Source organism: Schistocerca americana, chromosome 2, assembly GCF_021461395.2.
Source record: "Schistocerca americana isolate TAMUIC-IGC-003095 chromosome 2, iqSchAmer2.1, whole genome shotgun sequence".
Lineage (NCBI taxonomy): Eukaryota > Metazoa > Arthropoda > Insecta > Orthoptera > Acrididae > Schistocerca > Schistocerca americana.
In genome coordinates, this window is record NC_060120.1 from 331,300,626 (window position 1) to 331,313,647 (window position 13,022).

A 13,022-nucleotide genomic window follows, 5' to 3' on the forward strand; every position below is an offset into this window, starting at 1 on the left:
CAGTTGTTTATCATGAAGAATCTGAAAAAAAGCTAAACAAATACCAGGCCCAATGTTGATGGCATTTTAAAGCGATGTAAAGATTGATAACTTCTATTCGGAAATGCAAAACTATACACTTGACAAAATGTAGAAAATAGTATCCTATGACTATGATACATAATCAGTCAACTGATACGAATACTTATGTTAGCAGTTGATGGGGATGGGATCTCATAGCCTCAGTTGTAAGTAAGGTAGGTCACAGGCTTAAGTTGATTGATAGGATACTGAAAAAAATGGAGTCAGTCTACAAAGGAGATTGCTTACAAATCACTTGTGCATCCTGTCTTAGAATATTGCTAAAATGTGTGAGATGTGTACTATAAAGGATCAACAGCAGGCACTGAACATGCAGGTTGATTCCAGTGATATTGTTAAAAACTTTCAGATATGATGGAGCAGGGTAAATGCATCGGTAAGGTACACTCGTCTGGAATGAAACAGTAGAAAGTTATAGGTGAAAATCTTTAGAGGTGGTAGTATGGAACAACAGAATGAAAAAATGTCAAGTAAACATGGGCTCTAAAATGCATACCCTAAGAGCTAGCAGCTCTTATTCATCTTCCATACCACATCTTTCCTACTGAACAAGTACTCGTAGCTCTTGAAATGTGCTATTTAAATTCCATGTTTACCAGAATTTTTTTCTTGTTTTGGTCCATACTATCACCTCTGAAAGTTGCCTGCCCTACAATCTTAGCAACAATGGTACCAGTAGGTAACAGTTTACTTTGTACTTTCTGGACCAGAGTTCCTTCTCCATCATCCCTGATAGTTTGTAACATCATTACAGGATCACCCTGCATACAAAGAAGGAAAGCAGGAGTGGTTGCAGGGTTGTATGACTTACGAAAGACTATCATCAAAATGGTTTCTTGAAGATAGGTGCAAATTATTTCTCGAAAACCTACGAGGGCTTGCTGAAAAGTGCTAACTCTGAATTTTTTATTCTGTTCTCATTATTGTTTGAGGTATTACATAGCATACATGGGCGACGGATTGGGTCCACCTGGTCAGGCACAGCTGTGGCACAAGACATAAAAACGTGTTAAGTTTCTTCTATATAGCAACAATTTGGACTGTAAAGCCTCTATCTCTCTCTCCTCATCTCTCTCTAGGTATAGTATGCTTTTCATCTATTGTGCAGTAGACACTGTTTGTGTTGAAATTTCTACACATTGACTATACACCATGGAGGGCCTCTCTATATGATGGGAGAGGCCCTCCATGGTATATAGTCAACATATAGAAATATCAAAACAAACAGTGTCTACTGGACAATAGATGTAAAAGCATTCTATACCTAGAGAGAGATGGGGAGAGAGAGAGAGAGAGAGAGAGAGAGAGAGAGAGAGAGAGAGAGAGAGACTTTACAGTCCAAGTTGTTACTATGTTGAAGAAACTTAACACGGTTTTCATGTCTTGTGCCACAGCTGTGCCTGACCAGGTGGACCCAATCCATTGCCCATGTAACAGACAAAAGTCACAGCACGGTGGTGCAAGCCCCTTCAGTGTTAGGCGCTCTTGAAAATGAAGTTATATCGAGACTATATTGACATTGCATAAGTTGCCAAACAGATGTTTTGAAAAACAAAGTTGTGGCACAATACAAGCACAGTGGAACTGCAGCATTGCTGACACAGTGGAAATATTGTGATACCAGTGCAATGACGCCATTATTGCCCAATGACTACACCTCATGCCACTGTTCTGCTGGAGAGGAACAGCTTTTGTTTAAAAAACAGTGGTGGATTGAATTCGCATAAATGCTGTCCACTTTGGAAAATTAACATTAATCACCTACTATAAACATACATATCAACTATTAATTTAAGCTTCAGTTACAATTCTTCCACATATGGCTGCCCATAAATGAAAAATTCCAGTTTCTCCTTGAGATAAGACTGAACTTCCTCTTTACCTACCGTATTGAATACGTATATCATTCTAGTTGATTTAGTTGCCTTGCATATTTTATTCAACTCGTAGCAAGCTGGGCACAATGAAATGCAGTTTACAGAGATAAGTAATTTATTATTAATTTTTAATATGGTTTAATACATAAAATAGGTCAAATATACAAGACTGAACCAACATCTAGCAGTGATGATGTGAGATGAAGTCCGTAGCAAAGACTTCTTCTGAAGTTTCTGACGAGTATGCTAAGGCTATGCCAGATGCTTAACTAAAATCCACACAATAATATTATCTTGGAAATCTTCCATTTGGTCTGTGTTTGCATAGAAAAACAGTAATATCAGAAACTGAGTCTGCCTTGATGTGTATTGCATCAAGGCGGACTCAATTTCTGATATTACTGTTAAAATCCATACACTTATCTATCTGCTGCATGCTGGATGGCTTTGTAGTGTACATCTAGTTTCTGAATGTGGGTTCCTGAAAGTGAGTGCATTGTGTGGCACTCTCGTTGATGTAAATTTTCACTGTTCTGTGAAAGTTCCAAATGTACACTGCCAGAAAAAAAGCTAGTACACCTGGAAAGACGATGTCGATTTTGATCCGACGACAGCATATGTCACCTAGGGTGTCGTAGATGTACTAATAATGGTTTCAACATCGTCCACCAACAGAAACCGTGGTAACGCAGCTACGAGACCGACATGTCTATCTACCCTTTCAAAGGGAATGGTCATGGCGAGAAGACTCCATATGGTGAAACGTGTGCACCAATTAGGCAACCATGCCACAGACACTCCCTCATTCTTCCTACAGCCAACTAAGTGAGTTTGAAAGGGGTCAAATTATGGCCTTCAGAGAGGCGGGATGGTCCTTTCGGAGAATTGCCACACGAGTTGGGAGTGGTGTGTTAGTTGTCAACGACGCCAGTATCAGTGGTCTCATGAACATTCTCACACTGGTAGACAATGTTCTGGACGTCCATGCAGCACAGACACCCGTCGTATTGTAAAGGCAGCAGTGGCAGATTGTACAGCTCCTGCATCACAGATACGAGGGATTGTGAGGCCAGACATGTCAACATGAACTGTTATGAACCAATTATTAGTAGTGAAACTACAGCCACACACATCTCTAGCCGATCTTCACCCCAGGCCATAACATCGACGTTCAAGGCTCGACTGGATCCGTCAGAGGATTATTAAGAAGATGGAACGGCGCGCCATGGTCTTCATTAATGAAAGCAGATACTGCCTGCATACAGGTGATGGTCAAATGCGCATACAACATTGACCTGGTGATCACTGTCTTGTAGAGTGCATTTGTCCACGGCACACTGGCTATACTTCAGGACTTATGGTCTGGGATGCACTAAACTACATCTCTCATTCATCTTCGGTGTTTCTGGAGGGGCACCAACCAGTGCTCAGTATGTGAAGAATGTTGTTAGACCCCCTCTTTTATCATTCTTGCAACAGGAAGGTGATATGTTGTTCCGACAGGATAATGGTCGCACCCACAATGCCTGTGAAACTAAATGTGCTGTGCAAGACATGTAGCAACTTTCCTGGCAAGCACAATCTCTGGACTTGTCTCCAATTGAGCACATATTGGACATGATTCGACGAGAAATGTCCCGCCAAGCAACAACTCTTACAGAACTATACTAACAGGTCCAGCAGACGTGGAACAACATAACCCAGGACAGTATTCACCATCTGTGTGATTGATTGTACGCCAGAGTCAGCACCTGCATTGCCACCTGTGGAGGCTACACTACATACTAATATGGGTGTTTCAGCATGGGTCAATACATGGTACCTCAGAACTACTTTTGCTATTAACCTGTAAACTTAATCATTTCATGTACTCAATATGTTCAGTTGCAAAATAGCTCTTGAGTGAATTGGAAACCTCTAAAATAGTGTACTAATTTTTTTCCGACAGTGTATGTTATGTGGAAATTCAGTCAAACTGACATCTTTCCTGAGTTTAACATTGCAGTTATCTGGGTTGTAGTGTGGCAGATTTTGTACCAGTTTTAGTCTGATGTCACTACTTTCATGTCACGATATTATACATTTTCACAAATTACTCCTATATTGAACTTTTAATCTGATGTCAAGCCTACAACAACACGTTTGCTGTAACTTGTATGTAGCTAGTACGTTGCAAAGAATAACACCACATTCATTGGTGCACATTTAATGACAGTGATGCAGATATTGGAAACTGAAACAATGGAAAAAATTCTGGGTGCTATCTTGCTTTCTGCTACAATGTATCTGGAAGTTGTAGCACTGTAGGAGAAATAAATGAAAACTGTGAATACACACATATACAGACAGTGAAAACACACACATGCATAGATACACACAATGAATAATAATAAACAATGAGGTGGGCTGATACATTTCACTGTGTCAGCCAGTTTATTATTCACTTTGAGGGCTGTGGATCTCTGATGATGCTTGATGATCAACCTTTTACTAGGGTGTACAGAACACATCTGACGAATCCAATGAATGACTAGCAAGCCTAGAATTTGGAAGAGTGGTGTAGGAGGGTGACTGCAATGCCACAGAAATTGGTACAGCTATTTTGGGCTGGGATTGTTGCTTGTCGAAAGAGGTAATCGGACATGCAGGCTGTGCCAGCTGTGGAACGTCTATGAGCTTCATGAGCTTCCACAACCATTATGTTGTGTGGTGTCAGAGAAAATCTAGTTTTAAATTTAGGACATAGAAGTATGTGAGGCTACTGTGATGACATAGAAAACATAGGAGGGCACATAAAATGTGACAATCATGCAGCCTGTGCCAGCTATGGAATGTTTGTTTGCTAAAAGTAGCTCCCACAACTATTACAAAGCGATGCCACCAAATAGTGCTTCCATGTTGCTGCATTCCTGGTGGTAGAAATAGCCATGATAAGGTGTGACTAAGAGTTAGTCAGACTGTGCATACAGTGTTTGTTTTGACCGACCTGTGGAGATTATTAACACTCAAGTTATGGACTAAAGATATATAACAGCACTCTGACCAGTTTACATTTATGTGTATATGATATTGGAAGATTGTTTTCCCAGACACCCTAAATGTCACAAAATTAGCCTATACATTGCCAAGTTATAGCAACATGATAAGAAATTATTTTATGCATCACCACTGTTTTATGCAACTGAAGCAGATTTCCACATACATCGTTATGTTGCATTGTAACTGCAACTTATTGTCCTATGCCGACTATAACATAGCAGAATTGTAACAAACTGCCATATATATCGACATGTTAAAGCAAAACTTAACAAACAGGCCCACACATTGATGTGTTACAGGAAAATTTTAACAAATTGTCTTATACTTTGCCATATTACAGTAACATCATAACTAACTGCTTCTTACATCGCCATGTTACAGCAAAATTGTAACTATTTGTCTCACACATCATTATGTTACGGCAAAAACATACCAAATTCCCTGTAGATTTTCGTATGTTTTCTATCACTTCCCTGGTGTAGAGCATTCACATTCTTTTTTTAATATCTTTAGTTATTCTCCTGTTTGCCTTTGTTGACTGTCAGCTAGGTCTGGTATTACAGATTATTAATACCACCATAATGGTAGCAGCCACATTCATAGCTCATGTGAAATATCATCAAGTCTGTGCATAAGAGGGAAGAGGTAATATTCATATCACTTCAGTAGAATATGTTTGTATGTTCTAACTCACTTTTCAAAAATGGAGAACTTCATCAAAATTTAATTAAAAATATATTAAAATTCCTCACCAAACCCTGATTTTTCCAAGAGTCGGAGTTCATGACAAAAAATTTGTTACATGCAGGGTAACCTAGGGTAGAACTTAGGGTGGTGTAAGGTAAATTAAGCTGCTTCTTCATGCTTTTTTGAGCATTTTTCAATTTTTTCGATGAATTTCACTACTTTTAAAGCGTTTTCATAATTTTTTCAACATATTTCCCTAAAATCTGTCAGTCGTTTCCCACGTCGTTAAATTTTTTTTAGGAATTTTAATGAGATTGTAATCATATGTAATTAGATTTTGATGAAGTTCTTAATTTTTTAAAAAGATCCAGAATATATAAACACATGCAAATATGATGAATAAAAATGTCTTCCAAAATAATATTTTTCAAAGTAGAAATTCTACATGGAATATATTCAATCTCGTGGAATTCTCATATTGAAATCTGTATCATGAAATTCATTGCCATTATTTTCCCAAATTTTTTTCATTCTTTTGTATCTTAGTTCAACATTCCCATCTTAAAAAAACTGAAAATCGTACCGTTAATTAATTTCAAATATCTGCCTGACAAAATAATTTTAAACTCATTATTGAACTGCATACAAATTTTTCTTCGTATCTAGTGTTCAAATAGTCACATTCAGCAATGTCATATACAACATTTACTTCAAACTCATTAACTTTTTTAAATGAATTGGAGTTGATTTCATAGTTGACCTTCTTTAGTAAAGTTTCTATTCACATATGAAAAACATTTAATAAAGGAAATTTAAATCTATTCAGAGCCTGAAAATATTTGTTATATTAAATTTTATTCAACATAAATGCACTTAAGAAACTACAGAGTTACACAGCTGTAGAATTAACAGAAATGTTATATAATAAATATGAATTATATTCTTCAGTTTTTAAAGACAAAACTAAAAACAAAAAATTCCCATTTTTAATGATAAAGTTGAAGATAATAACAGAAACAAGATTAAGATAAAATGACAAAGAAGTAAAAATTAAGAAAAATTAAGAAATACAGTTAAATCTGCAAATTATATATTAATTATTTAATTTTGTAATGCCCATACTGGAAAATATTTTTTATTAACATCAGCTGAATAAATTTCATGTTTAATACTTAGTATTGAATTCATAGTTCTGTATTTTTTAGGATCACTAAACAAACTATCTTTACAATCTTGGAAACTTATTTTATTTTTTAGAACACATTTCTTATCTCATTTTGATGTTTTTTCAACAAGATCTCCAACTTTATAAGCAAACATTTTTCATTTTAAGCCACAAAACTCTACCATTATTTTTCCATTACATTAATGTTTCATTTTGCCTAATACTTTTCTATTTGCTTGTATAATGCTGCAAATAATTTATTTTGAATAATCATTGTATCAAATTTATAAAGCATCATCTTCATATATTTACAGAAATCTTCACCTTTTGTGTTGTAAATGTGACAGTTTATATCTCTGTAGTATAGTTCTACATTTTCTCCATGATATGTTTTCATGACTGTACATTGAAAATCATACACCAATTCGTTAGATAAACCACATATACTAATGTCAGTAGGTATTGGTTTACTAAATGCGATTTTTATTTTATTCATGTGAACTGCACCAAGTTCTTCCCTTAAAAGTTGGTTTTGCTATAAGTTGGTCACACTTATTTGCATCTGAAACTAAATTTATATTTACTCTGTATCTTTTCTTCGATTGTTTTTTCAAACATTAAGTTGTCCATTAATTAGTAGAAATCTTTTTCAAATCTGTTTTCTGCTTTAGTTTTCATTTCTGTATTCAAATCTATATTTTTCTGCCAATTCGATTGCTTAGATTTTGAAAATTCTATGTATTTTTGTTAAATTCATCGAAAGGACAAATACTGTGTAGGATTTCCTCAATGAAGAACATCGTTATGTTTGTTGTACGATATTGTTAATAACTCTCGTATTTAGTTCCAGGCACAATTTTATTTTCAAGAGGTAATTGAAAATCTTTACGTAAATTGTGTAATTTTTCAGGACATTGTAAATCTAATTCAAAAATCTATCCATATTCAGAATTAGCTGAAATTTTCATTGGTTCACTATCTTTATTAGCTTCCCATTTAAAATACACATATGATAGATATTTACTCATACCAAAACAAAATAGATTCTTGGCATTTAAATATCATAAATGATTCAATTTCTTATTTGAATCATACTCTTTCAAATATTTATTATATGCTTTCAGATATCTTTTAGAACATTTGAGTGTACCAGCTCTAATACCTTGATCAACCATTAATACTATATCATAATCATGCAATATTTGTTATCTAACTTGATTCATATTTAACAGTGCATCTGGAGCTAAACCAAGTGCTTTTAAATACAAAGATGGATGCAAAATGTAGGTTTTAGACAAGTGCTTCGAAATTTTCAAATACATCAGACAACAACAAAATATCAGTTAGAATATATATATCGTAATAATCAATTAGGTTTTTTATAGTAAATTTTTTCTGTACTAAGTCTGCATGTTCATAGTTGCATCACTTATATCACTTTTCATTCAACTTAGTATAAAATTCTTGTGTTGATGGAATCTCTATTTCTTTAAACTTTTTCCGACTATCTATACAATCACAATGATAAAGACCTTTTTTGATTGGTAGATCACCTAAATTCTGGAAAAAATTTCATCATAACCACGTTGTTTTACAAAAAATGTGAATAATATCCTGATGAATTCTGAAAATAAAGAGTTATGAAACTAGGATGCTTTATTTGAAAATAATTATTTCATGATTGAATTATATATCTTGCAGTTAAATTATCATGATGATGAAAATTTTTTTTGTTACTAATGGCATCTACACAATGAACATGTTTTAGATTTACAAAGTTTTGATTGTTCTTCGGATGTTAGCGGTTTCATTTCTTCCACTTTAAAATAAATTTCCCAGTTTGTTCAATCACTTTTCATGGATTTTATAGTTTTCTTATAAGAGTTTGTTCCTCTATGTACAACTGGGTCTTTGCAATGTCCATTTACACACTTCATATAATAACAAGAACCACTGCTTTTTATACTATATTGTATAAGGTGTTCCCAGATTTGGTTGACAATTGTCCACCTTCAATAGCAAAATTTCAAAATCAGCATAAATAACAAAAGGGACATTCATTGTGTGTTAATAATTTTTAAAACTATATATGAAGTTTGCTCTGTGAATTTAAGTTCTAATTGTTTGTTAACTAAGCACTTTGTTGTGTGATTACATCATTTTTCCTTCTTGTAAAAATGAGGTAAACACAAATCACAAAAAATTTACTTCTGTATGTTCAGTAATTTGACTTGAAACAAGTTGAGATGAATTTCTTCCCCAACAATAATGTGAACACAGTTCTAAACCAGCTCTAGGTGGTGCTGAATTTTCGTTAGTTTTAATATATAATAAATTCATATGTTTTTCTTCCTTACATTTAGTTATTTTTAGTGGATATACTTGCTAATTATCATCAAGTGAGTATCCATTAATAGCCTATTACTCTTAGTCTTGACTTTCAGAGTTTTATCACCCACAACTGGAAATTTAAGATTTTCAAATTTTCCATCAATAGCACCAACAGCATTGTTATATTTTGCAACTCTGTCCATCTTTTTATTTAAAATATATAATGCAGATTTTAGAGGGCAGAGAAAACATTTTGATCATTATCTTTTACATTAATACAAGACGTTTTACTTCTTATTCTTTCTGGCAATTCAATAAATGGGGAACCCCTTGATGGAGAACGTTTATTAATCGGTAATTACAAGCCATTAATTTTGTTTAATATCTATCCTGAACAATGGTATTGAAATTCAGACATTTACCTTTTTCCCTCTATTATCAAACTTCATCAAATGACTTTCATCAGTAATTCTAGAACTGTATGTTTGAAATTTAAATTCAACTATTTTTCAGAAACTGAACTATTGTTCAGAAAAACATTAAATACACTTTCAACTCATTATGCAATTCCAAATTTTCTTTCATTATTTTCATAATTTTTAAATTTTATGCAGTCAAAAACAAATTTGAATCAAGAAAAGTAAGATCATTCTGTACAATTGTAGTTTGGAAGCTATCTGGAAATGCATTATCAATTAAGTAGTTATTAATTGTTGTTCCATTTCTTCTTCCCCAAATATATTAGTAGAAAATGATTTGGTTTTGACTATTTATTTTCACCACTTGTGAAAATATCATGGTTTTCAATTTTAGGATAATGTAATTGTTTCTAAAAATTTGTACCAATATTATTTTGAGCTCAATGATATTTAATAATATGTGCATCCAGAATATATCTTCTTGATTTACATATTGAGTAATTTTATTGCTCTTACAATAGTCACAAAACTGAGGAACACCTCCATTTTCATTTCTTTTTAATAAGTTTAATTGAATTTTCCAAAGTTAAATTTAATTGCAATCACCTTGATTTTTAACATTAGCTTTGCTACTCTTGGCATATTATAGAAAATGTATCTTACATATACTTCTGCATTTGTCTTTAGACAACGGATTTTTGTAAAAGGAATCTAAAACTTTAATTTATTAATCACAAATACAATTTTCGATGCATTATCACATTCAGTTTGTCGTTTATCATTTTTCATCAAAAATAATTTATTTGGATATTCGTCCCCAGAATTGGTTTAAATTGATCCTTGTAATTATATACAAAAGTGTTACCTCCATATATACAGGGAATTCATTTATTTAAACATTGCCTCCACAATGTCTTATAACCATTTTTTCTGTTTCTGTGGAGTAAGGTCATCAGCTGACTTCTCAATTTCACAAGTTTTATACTTCTCAGATTTTACCACCTTCATTTTGTAGGAAATATTTTTACTGAAAATTGTAGAATATATGGTAACAAAATATTCTAATTTTTCAATGCATTTTTATACAACTATTATACTGGGAATTAATGTAGATGGTTTACTGTAGTTAATGCTGAACATTGTTAAATCAGTTGTACTGGCTCTGACGATCTTTTTTGTGAATTCATTAGATTTATAGTATGTACCAACCTCAAAAAAATGAAACAACCCATTAATGTACCTGAATGCTGAATTTATTGCTGCAGGCAAACTTGAAAATTCTCTGTGTATAACGCCACATACTTTGTACTTATACTTCCATACATTGAGCTCTAGACAGAAAAAATCGTTAAAGAATAAAAAGGTTTTACCTGAGTATGTGTGGACTACACCATTTAATACTGAATATTGATATAATCCCATATTAAACAACAGTTTTGTATATCCTGTAATTAACTGCAATGTTTGTAAATTCATCATACATACAGCAAGTAAAACAATTTCACAAGTTGGTCTTTAATACACTGCACTTATTCTTTGTAAACTGGGGGCTAAGAATGTTAACCAATTGTTTCTCAACTGTGATTAAAATTCTTTGTATTATCCACTATTCACACCCATTTCTTATAAAACATATAAAATTCTGTTCTCTAATACTAAGTGTTCAGCTTTCTCGTTTTGAGATAATGATTCAGCTGGTTCCATTGATGTAGGTGAAGAAACTGGTGTTTATTTTGATACAGATGGTTGTTTTGGATGTACTGATATTTTACCAGATAAACTGTGAATAGAATTGATGTTATTTTGAGATAATTATAAATTAAAACAATTGTAGTAAAGGTATATTATTGATCCGTAAACACCTGTGTGCTATAAACCTAATGCATGACCAATGTCATGAATGAATACTCAGATAGATTTGTTTGATCCTTTGATATATTCCCATCTTTCTCGAAGTATCACAACTCATCTCATACATATGTATTTTTGTTTGGAGTACTTGTACTTGGAGTATTTCTAGTTGGAAGAAAATGCATGACCTACTAAATTACCATTTCCATCAAGTTTTCTTGGACATTGATAACCATATATTTCAAATCTACATAATCATGTTTAATTTTTTATTAAAATATTATTGCTATCATGATGGAATCGAATGTCAATATAACTTTGCCATAACTGTAATACCATCTTTGCTACTTATAATACATTTTTAGTTGCCCCCTTATAATGTCATTTCATATTTTCTTATTCTAATTATAGATATATGTGCTGTATCATTGAAATAGATCTTTTGCACGACATCTGGGCTTATTCATAAAATTTAAAGCATCTTCATTTAACCCACCATTTATCTCAAGATTATGAATTAACTGAAATAAAATTAATGCTTCTCACAATGTGCAATCACACATTCAACTAGCAACAGTTGAAGCCATCTTTGGACTGTCTCTATTTCTGTTATTTCATATATCCAAATAACCAAAATCACTTAAATATTTCATAATTTTAGCGTTATTTGCATGAGCACTCGCTTCATCTCCAACTATTATTTTTGCTGTCAACAACAGTCTAAGAACCTTCATTTACATACTCAAAATATCATAAGGTGATTGTATCTGTTAAGATTTTTAGAAGGCTAAAAATTTAGCCACCTATAATTATACAGATGACGAAGGCAAGGTGTATTTTCCTGATCATAAACGATGCCCTGCAATAGGACATCATAAAAATTTACTGCCACATATTATATTTATCATTACATATGAATTATATTATCTTATTTTATGTTAAGCAGAAAAGTTCAAAAAGTTCGGAGACAGAAGAAGAAGAGGGCGTTACGATGACAGCAATTGTGTGCCACCACATGAGACATTCTTCCGGGTTCTCTGGTGACGATAGCCAAGATCCAAACAAGTGGCTGGAGGTATATGAGCGTATAGCCAAATTTAACAAATGGGATGACACTTTGTGTTTGGCTAACGTATTTTTCTGCTTGGAGGGTACTGCCAAGTAATGGTATGAGAACAACGAGGAGAAGTTCAGAAGCTGGGAAGTATTCCAGGCGGAACTGCGCAAGTATTTAGGCTACAAACAACGATAGAAGTCCAAGGCTGGGCACAGCGTCCAGGAGAAACTACAGCATCCTACATTCAAGGCACCTTGGAGCTGTGTAAAATAGTGGGTCCTAGAATGAAGGAGGAAGTTAAGGTTACACATGTCCTGAAGGGTGTTGCTGAGGACACGTATCAAGCCCTACGCCTGAAGGAGATTTCGACCACAGACGACTTCATAAAATGGTGCCAGTATACAGAGACAATGCATAAAAAAGGATTACACGCATGAAGTTTGAATGGCTTCCAAACGTCGTATCGATGTCTGTAATGGAGGAGGCAACTAATTTCACAAGTGTTCTTCATCAGA